This window comes from Cetorhinus maximus, chromosome 16 (genome assembly GCF_964194155.1).
Source record: "Cetorhinus maximus chromosome 16, sCetMax3.hap1.1, whole genome shotgun sequence".
In the NCBI taxonomy this organism is placed as follows: Eukaryota; Metazoa; Chordata; class Chondrichthyes; order Lamniformes; family Cetorhinidae; genus Cetorhinus; species Cetorhinus maximus.
Genome location: NC_135894.1, coordinates 37,532,888 through 37,547,806, shown reverse-complemented (window position 1 = coordinate 37,547,806; position 14,919 = coordinate 37,532,888). Strand labels below are relative to the sequence as shown.

Genomic DNA, 14,919 nt, shown 5'->3' with positions numbered 1-14,919 from the left:
GTTGTGGATCTTTGAAAGTCTCTAACCCAGAGAGCTATGGATACTTAGTCATTGAATATATTAAAGAAAGATAAATTCTTGGATACTAAGGGAATTAAGGGATATGAGATAGTGTAGGAAGTTGGAATTGAGGTAGATGAGCTGACTGTATTGAATGGTGGAGCAGGCTCCCATGGCCTACTCTTGCTCCCATTTCTTACGTTCTTATATTTTGGAGATGTGACAAAGTGCTATATAAATGCAAGTGTTTTCTTTATAATTTTCTTCTTGAATAAATCACAATGATTTATTATCAGATTTTTTTTTAAATGCACTATCGTAGGTTTGAGTCCCTGATTCCACATCCAATTTGATGAAGGTGAGATAATCCTGCGGCAGGTTGGAGTAAAAGGGTGAGTTGACTTGTACCATTCTGGTGCACTCTTTTATGTTTGATTATCAAACAATAGTGATATATGCCTGAAAGCAGTTTGCCAACACACTCACATGGCTGGGCAATGGCACATAGTGTGAGAGAAACCTAAATAAGCAGAAAAAGAAGGAATATGTACAATAAAGATGTGCAGAAGATTTTATGTCCCATTCATAAATATCTTGTGGTATTGCATACAGAGAGAGAGAGTTGAGATCATGGGGATTTTTCAGAGTGAGCAAGCTAGAGGGTGGGGAGATAATTCATCCGTAGCCCAGGTAGAACTGCAAAACAGGAGCACAAAAGAGGCTATGGAGTAAGGCAGACAGGTTTAAGGGCAGAGAGAAGATGGAGCAAGCCAGGGGAAGGGTTTGAGGCTGAAGGTGGAAGGCAAAGGACTGCAATGCTGGAGATGAGAAGTTAAATATAGTGAGTTTGGAAGGAGAGAGTAGAGTGGCAGCAGGGAAGAGGAAAAAGAGGGTAGTGGGGGAAGAAGAAGGTATATCAAATATAGAGGACTGAACTTAAAAATAATAATACACGTGCACGTCAAACCCCTGCAGGGAGGGAAGCCTGTGAGAACTGGAACACTGGATGTTGCAGAGGAACTCATCCTGCTGCCCACCCACCCAAAACCCATCTGGAGTTAAAATCAGGGAGCTAAACACTTCTCAAGGGCAGTTAGGGATGGGCAACCAATGCTGGGCAGGCCAGCAATGTTCACATCGATTGAAGGAATAAAAACATTGAATTTAAGACATCAGAGTCAGCTAACTGAACATAGCAGAGATACAAAAAAAGGCTTAGGATCAACACAGAAGGTTTGATTGAGACGTGGCACCATGTTGTGAAGGGCTACAGGAGCAGTCAACCATCTGCAACTCACTGCTCACCACTTTCAGTAAAGATCAGCAGTGCCCTCACACTTTAATGCCCATCCATGTATCCAATGGGGTCTTCTCATCTCAGGAGTCAGGCGCTTTGTATAGTTTGTAAATAACAGACAGATTTTTTTTTCTTATAACAGAATGACAGACTACAAGATATAGAGATGGATGTACAATTTATCACCCATGTGTAAAATTGGCAGACAGCTGTCTGTAATAGATACAGCCTGATTTTCATTTCCATTCATCTATGACGCAACACCAAGTTTAATTTGTTTAGAGCTTTGTGATGGCATTCAACCTCCTCTAACACTGTGTCACTGTTGTGACACATTCATGTATCAATGTTTATAGTGGTAACTGCCCAATGTGAACCTGTTAAGTTGTAATTACACCAAGTGCTGGTACTGCAGCGCTTCCGCTGGGGAGGGGAGAGGGTTTAATTACAGTGAGACAAGTTAGCACAGAGATTTCCATTTCAATAAGATCATGGGAATTTATAGCAGTAAAAGTTGACAGGATATGTTTGCAGATATATATACACATACACATACACACATATGAATGTTTGACAGCATACATGTTTCCATCAGTTAAGGAAGTTAGCACATTGACCTGGAGAGGGAGTGCTATAAATTTACAAAATACTTAGCAAACTTCCTTTGCCAAAAGCAATTAAATTGGATTTACAACAATTAAATGTTGTAGCCATAAAAAGACAGGCTAGGTTAAAGATAGCTCAACATAGCTGCAGAATATTCCACTGTGCTTATATTGTATAACGCAGAATATCATCTGACTTACTATGAGCAACACAGGAGATCTGATGGTGATTTTTGAATAAATACAAATAGTTGCAGATTAAACCTTCACACAGACAGCTTTACATATTTATGTGGCAATTTAATCAACTGACTGGAACTTTTGTTCAAAGGCAAATTCCTCAGCCATCTACCATCTGTTCACAATACTTCAGAAAAGGGGCTAAAATCTCATCTGTTCTCCAGTTGTTCCTTTTCTCAAAGAAATAAATAAATAAGTTCCTAAGTACTGCTAAAGCTTGGTATACAAAAGTTGTTAAAGAACCATTTTCCAAGCCAGAAGACAGACCATTGTTGATTCTCATCCAGTATTCCTGTCTTGGCTAGGCCAGAACAAGTGAATCTGGAACAAATTACACACATGTCTGGCACATACTGTCAGGAACCACTAACCACTATGAGCGAGCATAAATTTCTGCCTGCAATTATTTTATGGATTTGTGAGAAGGTAAAGTAAAGATCATTATGAAGAAAATTATAATAATTACTAATCAGGCAATAATATAAATCACTTTCTCCATCTAAAGGTACACTGATATTTGAACAGAGTACATTGACTTCCTCCCGGTATTTTATTCTTATGTTTTAGCAAGAAAAAAGCAGGATTTTTTCCCTAGTTCATGCAGGTTGCTAATACTTACTGTCTGAACTCACGTTGTAAAGAACGTCTATTTTAGTAAAATAACAGAGTGGAAAATGTCTGTGGTGCTGTAATGCAGCATGACTCAATGCCTTCAGGAGACATAGGGTTATATTTGGAAAGCATTTTTAAAATAAAAATCCCTATGACTTGGATTATGTATTAAGGTTGTGCAAAACTATCTTCTGCAATGACATTTCCACATTACTGCCATTTTCAATAACAGTTTGAACTTCTCCTTTCAATCCTCCCAAACCTCATTTCAACAAGAAGTCTTTAACTTTTAGGAAATACTGCTTTACATTAGAACAATCCTGCCAACTTGGTGGTTCAGCAGGAAGGCATACTGAGAGGTAAAACACCACATTGTGGGGGGTGGGGCCTTGGAGAGGAGAGAGTGAGAGTCTCCTCCACCCATCCTCCACAGATCTACTGTCAGCGTTGGAAACATATCTGGGGGATTTCCTAAGTTATGATGGGAATTCTGTTCAAAGCCCAGAGGACCTATGCCAGCTGACAGGTTGGCAAATGTAATCAATCCCAGAATAGATCAAATGGCTTCAAGTGCCTAGCCAATTTTCCCTAAATGTTTTGACTTTTGCCTTTAACTGTTAAGGGCTTCACGCCATCAGAAAGCAAGAACGCTGTTACAATTTCTCTTTTAACTTAGTGGACGTCTGTTGCATTCGTGCATTTGTGGGCTGTTTTTAATAAGCCTGAGCCTGTTCTGGAAATTTGGGATGGGATCTACAGTGGTGGATTCGATGGCTAAGAGTCCTGCTGTGCTGCACTTTCAGGTATAGAAAAGGACCTAGAATTTCAGGGCCACAGAGTGTCCAATAGCAACCAGCAGAAAAATCGCAGGTTAATTCAGAGACCAAGTCATAGGGTCATAGAGTCACAGAGGTCTACAGCACAGAAAAAGGCCCTTCGGACCATTAAGTCTGTGCCAGTCAAACAAGTACCTAACTATTCTAATCCCATTTTCCAGCACTAGGCCCATAGCCTTGTATGCCATGGCATTGCAAGTGCACATCCAAATACTTCTTAAATGTTATGAGGGTTTCTGCCTCTACCACCCTTTCAGGCAGTGAGTTCCAGATTCCTACCACCCTCTGGGTGAAAAAACTCTTCCTCACATCCACTATAAACCTCCTGCCCCTTACCTTAAATCTATGCCCCCTGGTTATTGATCCCTCCACCAAGGGGAAAAGTTCCTTCCTGTCTACCCTATCTATGCCCCTCATAATTTTATACACCTCAATCATGTCCCCCCTCAATCTCCTCTGCTCCAGGGAAAATAACCCCAGAATATCCAATCTCTCCTCATAACTAAAACTCTCCAGCCCAGGCAACATCCTGGTAAATCTCATCTGCACTGTCTCTAGTGTAATCACATCCTTCCTATAATGCAGATTCCAGAATTCCACACAATACTCTAGCTGTGGCCTAACCAGCGTTTTATACAGTTCCAGCATAACCTCCCTGCTCTTATATTCTATGCCTCGGCTAATAAAGGCAAGTATCCCATATGCCTTCTTAACCACCTTATCTATCTGTCCCACTACCTTAAGGGACTGGTGGACACGCACACCAAGTTCCCTCTGATCCTCAGTACTTCCCAGGGTCCTACCATTCATCGTGTACTCCCGCACCTTGTTCATCCTGCCCAAGTGCATCACCTCACACCTATCTGGATTAAAGTCCATTTGCCACTGATCAGCCCATCTGACCAGCCCGTCCATATCCTCCTGTAATCCTGTGCTGCAGGTTGGGTGGTGCCAGTGGTCGGCAGAGGTGACCTGGAATGAGCTGGAGGCAAAGAAGCTCAAGGCAACTGTAACTGTTATGCTCATCGGCGTCGGATAGCCACCCTCAGAATTGGAGGCTATTTCAACCACCAGCATGTCAAAAGGGATGTGACAGTCTCGTGAACAGTGAAGTCTCCAGAGACACCATCGCCCCCATCTGGAGGTAGGACATTTGGACCTTGTAAACTCGGTCGGCAGGGTATGCCTTCCCTACGTCTATGTGCCTGCTGCTGCCTCCCCTCCACAGACCCTCACCCATCAGCAGCTTGTCCACCTTCCTGCAACTCATGTCGCTCCTGCCCCTGGCCAACTGGCCTCCTCCTTCTCAGTATCTCACTGTCATCCAGACCCTCCCTTGGGCCAGCTTAGCTGCAGCTTACCCTCCTCTTCTCCTGACTCATCAAGGACTGGCCTATCTCCTTTAATTTCTCCTGAGACAGGGTTATCTCCTCTCTGGGGGGCCAGGTTGTGCAGCGCACAGCAGACTCTTACCATGAGGGAGGCTCTGGCTGGTGCATGAGAGATATGCCAGAGAAACAGCCCTGAATCTGATCACATGTATGAACAGCAAAGTTATCCTAAAATAACGAACTCTCAGCAGCCTCTCCTGCTCGAGTCAGGCATAGACCCACCTCCAGGCTTCATACCCGCCCTTTCAACAGTCCCTGAAAAGAAACATGATTCCCACCAGCCGTTTTTCCATGCACCCACCTTATTATAACGTGGGCAACATGTTATGGCAGGCAATTAGCTGTTAAGTGCTTCAAGCGAGGTTTAAGTAGTAATTTGAAAATGACAAGTGGGCTGCCGATTTTGGAGCCTGCCCGCCTACCGTATTATTGTGGACCAGCGTAATGGCATCAGGTTCAGAGCCAACATCATCATACCAGATTTAAAGCTTCTGTGGGATCAGGCAATCCTGCTTTCAATCTCATACATCTCCTGGTGGACGGCTGTAATGTGGCAATAACAATAGTTTATCTGCCTATCCTCCCTGTGGAGAAAGGTGTCTCATTTGGGAATGACTTAGATAGGCCAGAAATAAAATTAAAACATAAAAGCATATTGGAAGATTAAGATTAGAAACTTGGCCAAATTCTTTGATGGGTAAGCGCACAGTGCTGTGTGGTATGATCCATATAGGTTGCAAAGATTCCAGGTTCAGTTACTGGTCAGCCCTGGGATAGACTGTTTCATAGTGTGACAGAAATGGCCTTGTTTTCCCGAGGAAGCTATGCCCTTTTTGCTTCAGGCTTGGCCATGAGCTGACCCCACGGGTTAACAAGTAAAGAAAAACTGTTTGGTAATGTACTACAGGGCTGTCAGTGCCTATATTATACTTCACCAAAAGGGTTAAGAATTCAGGGGAGAAAGAAATCTTTTTTTTGTAATGACAAAGCATGTGTGAGAACTGAACATTTCCCCCAACTGGGAATCAAAATAGGCATTTTAGGGCTCTCCTAATCACTTTCATTTGACTTGATTTATATTTCCATACAATAATAAACATTGAATAATTGCTGCCTTCTGCTTACATTATTCTACGGTACTCAATGATTTTGTATTTCCTCTGAAGAAACACCTTTACATTAGACCTTTCACAAAACCAAGATCACAACTCAGCATTGCCTAAGGCTCCATTTTATTTATTTTATGCAAATCTATTTTGCTGTGTCTTTAAACATTCTATCTTTTCTAAACTAAGTCAGTGGTTCTCAACCTGGGGTCCATGGATTCCTAGGAATCTGTAAAGATGTTCCGGGGTTTCGAGAATTAATGTGAAAGTGAATACTGAATGGGGCCAGCCTAATGGGTGGGCAACATATGTCAGCACCCAGGGTGCCACGCTCAGGGGGTTGCTGTAGTCATGAGTGAGTAAGCGGTGGTCGGAAGCGGACTTGGTGCAAGATGGGAGATGGGAGTGGAGTGCATCCATCACCTGCGCAGTGCAGAGGGGAATCCACATGGAGGAGTACTGAGAGCAGCATGAAGATTGCTAGGTAGACCCATGGTTACCAAGGCTGGTGGTGGACACCAGGGTGAGATCAGCTTTGTTCAAGAAAGTAAGTTTTTTTCGCTCAAAGAAAGGCTGGCAAAATACAAGTTTGTCTTCTGGAAGTGGAGAATGATTTACGAGTGTCGGTTCAAACATCACACCAAGGATAGACAGACTCTACAGTGAGAAGCAAGTTCATCCATTTCACTGAAAACTGTAAGTAAATACCTGTTTTCATAAAAGCATTATTAAAACACTCTTTGCATGCATCATTTTCATAATATGACTTTTTTATTGTATAATTTAGATGGAGCTGCCCATGATTTTTGATCCATTTGAAACAGATCCTTCAACCAAAAAGTCTGGGAAACCACTGCTCTCAATGTTGGTGCAATTTAATACAGTACAACTCCTTCAGTCTTCAGTATGTCTGGCTGGTGCATGCTTTTTGAAATGTCGGCATTTTTAAAAATGCTGAATTCTGCAAAGATTCCACAAGCAAGTCAGCAAACGAAGCAAAAAAAAGGAATAAAAATGTAATTGTTCTGAAAACATGATACTTTTTTGCTTGTGAAATATATAATTATGATACTGCTGAAAGGTAGTTTTCCAGGGTGTGGCAGCGTAGCAAAATGTGGCTTTATAGCTGCAGTTCCTTATGCACTAAGTTCTAAGATTTACAGTCTGGAGTTATGTGGTGAGCAGAAGTCAACAGTTGCTTTCAAGGAGCAAGGTCCATTCCCCTCAAGCTGCCTTTTCCCGTTTTTACCTTCTGAACGGAGCATTCAGCATTTCAGAATCTAGAAAAACCTATTATTCAACAAAAGAACATGAAATCATGCATAATTTTCATGATTAATTCAAATATATGCCACTGAATTTCATATTAGTTATGAGAAGTACATTCATGCATCAATTTACTATGCCGGTGGGTGGCATAGTAATAACAGTACATTCCTCACCGAACATGTTTCATTTCTCATCTCAGCTGTACTATCCAGTAGGTCAAAACATAATGGTACACTGGTGGCTATAGAATAACATTAGGTCCTGAGGAACAAGTTGCCCCTCCAACTATTTTAGTGAGGAGGATAGCCTTTGATTACAGGAGGATATAGACGGGCTGGTCAGATGGGCTGATCGGTGGCAAATGGAATTTAATCAGGATAAGTGTGAGATGATGCACTTGGGCAGGACAAAAAAGACACGGGAATAAACGATCAATGATAGGGTCCTGGGAAGTACCAAGGATCAGAGGGACCTTGGTGTGCATGTCCACCAGTCCCTTAAAGTAGCAGGACAGGTACATAAGGTGGTTAAGAAGGCATATGGATACTTGCCTTTATTAGCCGAGGCAAAGAATATAAGAGCAGGGAGGTTATGCTGGAACTGTATAAAATGCTGGTTAGGCCACAGCTAGAGTATTGTGTGCAGTTCTGGAATCCGCATCATAGGAAGGATGTGATTGCACTAGAGACAGTGCAGAGGAGATTTACCAGGATGTTGCCTGGGCTGGAGAGTTTTAGTTATGAGGAGAGATTGGATATTCTGGGGTTATTTTCCCTGGAGCAGAGGAGATTGAGGGGGGACATGATTGAGATGTATAAAATTATGAGGGGCATAAATAGGGTAGACAGGAAGGAACTTTTCTCCTTGGTGGAGGGATCAATAACCAGGAGGCATAGATTTAAGGTAAGGGGCAGGTGGTTTAGAGGGGATTTGAGGAAGAATTTTTTCACCCAGAGGGTGGTGGGATCTGGAACTCACTGCCTGAAAGGGTGGTAGAGGCAGAAATCCTCATAACATTTAAGAAGTATTTGGATGTGCACTTGCGATGCCATGGCATACAAGGCTATGGGCCTAGTGCTAGAAAATGGGATTAGAATAGTTAGGTACTTGTTTGACTGGCACAGACTTAATGGTCCAAAGGGCCTTTTTCTGTGCTGTAGACCTCTATGACTATTTTGTCAAGAGTGAATTGCACAGAGGCTTTGAGGAGAGGAAAGATGAAATACATAAAGTTCCAACGTGAACAATCTGGAATGTACTGCCTGAGGGTGAGGTGGAGGAATGTTCAATCAATCAAGTCATTCAAGGGGGAATTGGATTGTTATCTGCAAAGGAAGAATGTGCAGGGCTATGGGGAGAAGGCAGGGGTGTGGTACTAGATAAATTGCTCCGGTGGAGAGCCAGCGCAGACATGACAGGCTGAATGACCTCTTTCTGTGCTGTAACCATTCTGTGATGAAGGATGGCATGATAACCTACATGATTCAGTACATTGGCTTCCACTTGGGAGCTGATCTATGGATACCTGCCACCCGCTGTTGGGTAAGTTCTAATTTTAAGGCAGTCCAACCGCAGAAAGTAAAACTAAAGCAAAAATTTCTGAAAACACTCAGTGGGTCAGATTGCGTCTGTGGACAGAACAGAAGAGGCAATTTTTCAAATGTGGTCAAAGCACTTTCCAACATTTTCTGTTTGTTTCAGGTTTCCAGCATGGGCAGCTGGAATGTTTTTTGTTTCCACTGGGTCTGTATTAATGCACTCCAGAATGGTAGGAGGTGGATTTATGCAACTGTTTTGTTTTACACAAGATTCCAATATCAGCCAAAGTGTCTAGTAGAGGCTGTGACTGAAGGGCATCTGAAGGATGGAAACTAGAATGACAAGTGGAGCTTTCTCACGTCTTAATAAGCATATAGCTTGGGGGCAAATCACTTAACCTGTTTGTTCAGGTAAGGATTGGTGTGCGGTTTAGACAAGCCTAAAGAGAACCAACAAAGAAATTGTTAAAATGGGGGCAGAAAACTTGGATTAAAAAAGTGAGAAGATATTTTACGAGATGGGAGGGTCACTGACAAGGTCAGCATTTTGTCCACCGCTGAATGCCCTTGAGAATGTGGTGACTTATTTTTTTAAAAAAGGAAAAATGTCGTCGAAAACTCTTTCCCAATGTTAACAGCATTTAAAATGAAGTCGTGACCAGAGGAAATCTAGCTATTTACACCGTGCCGCTAACATTCACAGTGACCTGGGAGAAAGCCTACTTTGCTGCAGGGACAGCCTCCAGCAGCAACTCCTGGCTCCCAGCCTCACAGTGGCAGTCACTGGAAAGGTGGTTCAGGGAATTGAAGGGGGCGGGGGAATGTGTTTGCGAAAGGAATGCGTGACCTCTGCTAATCGGACACGGTGCTAGAGAGGCAGGCGGTAAATGCACATAATTTATCCGCCAGATCCGACTGGATTTAGTCCAAAGAATGCATCCCTCCGTCCCTCTGCTGCTACAGTGTACTACACGCTGCATTGGGGGCTAAGAGGACGATTTGAAATGAAATGTGACGCTTTCGTCTTTTTGTAAAAGAAAATCTATTTATTTGATAAATAAAACTCCACGACGTTCACTTGTTTACAGTATTTACAGTTACCTTGCATATCACGGGGGTTCAAAGGCACTTCATTGCCCCCCCCAAGGCGTTTTTACTGGAGCAGTCGAGACTAGGAGGGGCCAAGGTTGAATGTGGACCCCGATAGCGAGAAATGAAAATGTCACCGCTCTGCCCTTGTGCAGAGGAAGTACTTCTCAGCCTAGACGTAAGAACTGAGATGGGTGGGCGGGGGTTGCTGCATTTGTGGCTGGCTATTTCAGAGTCTGAGGCGATGGTTCTCTCTTACAGCCCGGAGACATATTGCCAGGGTAATCGCAAATATAGAAAGAACCTCCCTTAAACAACCCGTGGGCGCTTAAATGCAACACAGTATCTTGCCAACCGGCCAAGGAACAATGAGGCCAACCCACTCAGCGCTGCTTCCCTTAAAAAAACATAAAGGGGGATTGTTTCAGGGAATCATTACCCAGGTTTGTATTTTCATAAGCTACGTCTTATACTGGCTTCAATGTATACACACTGATCATTTTTTTTTCATGTACGGGTCCATGGTTGTTTAATTATGTTGAAGCTGGGCTTTGGGTCTTCGGATAGCTGGTTGCAAACTCAGACTGAGCCCCACCCCACCTCATCACATTGTAGTTATGTAAAATGAAATCAGCAAAGTTGAGGGTGGAGAAGAAAGTAAATAGAGAAGGAAAAGCAAATGCTCACAGAAAAAAAGGGGAAACAGTGAATGAGAGCAGTTTGATGATTTGGCATCAAATCAAAGAGCTGCGAGTTGAGGCAGTGTTTCACAATAGTCTCAACAATAGCCTATGAGAGCAGTTACGTACCCAGCACAAAACCCTGCAATTCCCACAAGACTGACGTGATATTATGAACTACTACTGTCTACATTATTAAACTCCCTAAAGGTCATATTTGCTCGTTCTGAATGCTAAAAACGATCAATCTACAAATTAGGCCACATTCATTACGGATTTTCAATCACATGACTTGGGGTATAATATGTTATTCCTATAAAAAAAATCGCGTGAATACATAAGTTATTTTAATTTTTCAACATATGTTCAGACATGAATTGCAGGATGCTTACAATGTACTTGGAATCTAGTCAGGAGTGTCCTCTGCACATTCTAAGGCAGTAGACGCCTGCTGTTCGTACGTATTCAGCTTTGAAAATGCAGCTGACAGCATTACCTTCAGAACTACTTCCCTGTTGCTCTGCTCAAGGTCATGTCAGCGACATTTATTCAGCTGATTGCTTGCCTTGCCAAATTATATTTTCCATGCGGGCTGCGTTGCTTTGCATTTCTAGTCTCTGAAATAAAATGTCTGCCTTCAGCTCTGACATTGAAGAAACTTTTAAAGGAAGTACTATACTTCAAAATAACATGTTTTGATGTTCTCAATGTTGTTTGCTCTGTTTAAATTGGTCATTGATATTACTGTCAATTAAAAATTAAACTGACAACTATTACATTAGGTATATTTCACAAAATCTTATCAATAAACCTTTTGTGTCTTTCATAGTATAATGAGAACTTTATTGAATTGTGGAGCATAATATTTTAGGGAAAATTAAGAACAAAATGATATCCTTCATTATTATTTGACTTTCATTTTTTCAGAACTTGTACAAGAAAAGATGGTTTTGTACTAGTTTAATGCCAACAGTCCAGGATAAGTTAATCAATGCTCAAGGATGCTTTATTTATTAAAGTTAATGCTGGACTATATTTGAGGAGCTATGACAAGTTAACATTATATCCAAGTGACTGTTGATTATGTTGATTTGTTAATTGGTGATAACTTTATAGTTATTTGTACATGTGAGATCATTTAAAATTCATTTTGGGGTTTATAGGGCTGGCTGGTAAGATCACTATTGTCCACCCCTAGTTGCTTTTAAGAAAGTGATGATGGGCCTTCCTGTTGAAATGCTGCAGTCCATGTGGCGAAGTAAGTCTCATCAACCTTTCATTGCATCGTGATAGCCCATCCTAAGACCATAAAACATAGCAGCATAAATTAGGCCATTCGGCCCATCGAGTCTGCTCCACCATTCAATCATGGCTGATAAGTTTCTCAGCCCCATTCTCCCGCCTTCTCCCCGTAACCTTTGATCCCCTTACCAATCAAGAACCTATCTATCTCGGTCTTAAGTACACTCACTGACCTGGCCTCCACAGCCTTCTGTGGCAATGAATTCCATAGATTCACCACTCTCTGGCTAAAGAAGTTTCTCCTCATCTCTGTTCTAAAAGGTCTTTCCTTTACTCTGAGGCTGTGCCCTGGGGTCCTAGTCTCTCCTACTAATGGAAACATCTTCCCCATGTCCACTCTATCCAGGCCTTTCAGTATTCTGTAAGCTTCAATCAGATCCCCACTCATCCTTCTAAACTCCATCGAATATAGACCCAGAGTCCTCAAACGTTCCTCATATGTTAAGCCTTTCATTCCTGGGATCATTCTCGTGAACCTCCTCTGGACCTTCTCCAGGGCCAGCACATCCTTCCTGAGATACGGGGCCCAAAATTGCTCACAATATTCTAAATGTGGTCTGACCAGAGCCTTATAAAGCCTCAGTAGCACATCCCTGCTTTTATATTCTAGTCCTCTTGAAATAAATGCCAACATTGCATTCGCCTTCCTAACTACTGACTCAACCTGCAAGTTAACCTTAAGAGAATTATTAACGTAAAGCGAATTCATCTCAAAACACTCAAAGTTTCAGAGGCCACAAACAGGATGTGTATTGGCCCACCCCAATGTCTTATTTCAGAAAGGTCTTGGGACTTGTATAGATCACATAGTTAAGGCAGCCATGTATGTACCTGCTTTTAAAAGTTACAACAGATGCTGTTTGGATCAGAGAAATACCATGAGAGATATTATTTGAAAGACCACCTGAAAAGCTATTGAACCAGCTGCAAGACAATGCAGTCAAGGTAAAACAGCTACATCTTGAAAAAGGGAGAAGGAATCTCCCTCCAATCTACAAATTCATCTGAGAGTTGACCTCCTGGCAATTCAACTGCATGAAAATGCACAGCTTACTGAGAACCTTGTGCTTTTACTCGACCTCCACGCCAGCTACAGCATTAGTTCAGCTAAGAAACTGCAGGCATGCTACGGAACAGACTGAAATCATTTCAACTTGTAATTGTATTTCTTTCCCTCATTTGTATTGACTCTGTGTGTGTGTGAAAGTATGAGGGAGATGTCACATTAAAACCTCCGGGGCAAGAGTGTGATAATAAATAATATTATTTAATTTTAAATTCACAATAACTTGCTGCTGGAAATTATTTAAATTGGGACAAATCGCTCTAAGGGTAAGAACAAACACTAGCCTCACACAAAAAAATCATTGATCGTGTACAATAATAAACACATAAACTCTGTCCATGATAAGGCAAAAGGAGAATATTCCATCACATTCCTGACTTGTGCCTTGTAGTTTGGGGACAGGCTTTGGGGAGCCAGGAAGTGAATTACTTGCCACAGAATTCCCAGCATCTAACCTACTCATCATAATATTTATGCGCCTGACCAGTTTTGTTTCCAGTCAATGACGAACCCCAGGGATGTTGATGGTGGGTGATTCCATGATGTAATGCCATTGAATGCCAAGGGAGGTGATTAGACTCTCTTGTTGGAGATGGTCATTGCCTGGCACTTTTGTGGTGCAAATGTTACTTTTCACCTCTCAGCCCAAGCCTGAATGCCTAGGCACTGCTCTACATTTCTTGCCGGGTCATCTGAGTCCGGCTTCTCCAGAAATGCAGAGCTCAGCGTCCCTCGGACAACTCCATTGCAGTTGCTCTGGCATTGAGGGGAAGATAAAATACACTCCCTTTTAATGGCATTAGCTGCCGTATGATAAGTTTAAATATCCAGTGTGAATATTACTGAATGCCTGAATGAATGAGTGGATGAATGAGTGAATGGGTAGGGTGGTAGTTGGGTGAAGTAAGTGGTTAAGTGGGTAGGGTGGTATGCACGCAGGGTGGCAGGTGGGTAGAGTAGTAGGTGGGTAGGGTGGCAAGTGGGGAGGATGGCAGGTTGGTGAGGTGGTAGGTGTGTACGAGGGTTGGGTTGGTTTAGGAGGGGTAGTCAGGTTGAGTTGGGGAGGGATATGTTGAGTCAGGGCATTCAGGTGATCAGGGGTTAGTCAGGTTGGGCAGGGGGTAGTCAGGGATCAAGGGGAGAATGGGGGGGTTTAGTAAGAGTGAATGAGTGATTGGGGGGGGTCAGTTCTGCAGCTACGCAGGATTTAGACAAGGATTTTTCCACCTAACATTCGATTGGTGACTATTCAGGTGAGTCCCACGGAACTGTTCGAAGTCTCCGACTCCAGCTCAGAGTCAGACATTTGCGGAGGGGCCTGAGGAGCAGGGGAATGGCCCATTAGAAGTTCAAACTTCCTGGGCAATTCCCATAGAGGTCAGCGCATCAGGACTTGGGGTCCTGATAGACATCACGAGTTGTATGTCTCAGTCTCTGATGATCTGGAGACCAGGGGCTGAATTTTATGTGCCGTGGGCAGGCACACGTCCAAACTGATTGGGCATAAAATCGCGTGAGAGGATGTTAGGCGAGCGTCCCGATGTCATCGCATACTCATGCGATATTTTGCTGGTCAGGCACATAAATATCACATAAATATCATAAAGAGCAGGCTAGATGAGCCAATTAAGCTCATTAACGATGCAATTGTCTCTGATTTTTTGTGGCCCGTCCAACTTTACAGTTGACGATTGGGCAAATCAGCCAGGCGGCCTTTACATTTTTCATCAAGCCTCATTCTAGGGCAGGATGAAATTTCCGTTATTAAATAAAATTAAAATAAATATCTGTGAACAGCATTTTTATCAGTTATATTTTCAGGTGATTGATTGTGATACATGGGCATTTTTTTCAGCTTTTAAAGCCTTTATTTAGGCATTTTCAGGTC

At 42.5% G+C, this 14,919-nt stretch overlaps 1 long non-coding RNA gene across 1 annotated transcript; it reads right to left on the bottom strand.

The window, feature by feature from the left end:
• Positions 1–6,839: 6,839 nt before the first annotated feature.
• On the bottom strand, positions 6,840–10,785 carry LOC144691528 (uncharacterized). Its single transcript, XR_013579149.1, has 2 exons — positions 9,996–10,785; positions 6,840–7,377 (listed from the first exon to the last, which is right to left on the bottom strand). It is a non-coding gene; the product is annotated as an uncharacterized LOC144691528 (long non-coding RNA).
• Positions 10,786–14,919: the final 4,134 nt, after the last annotated feature.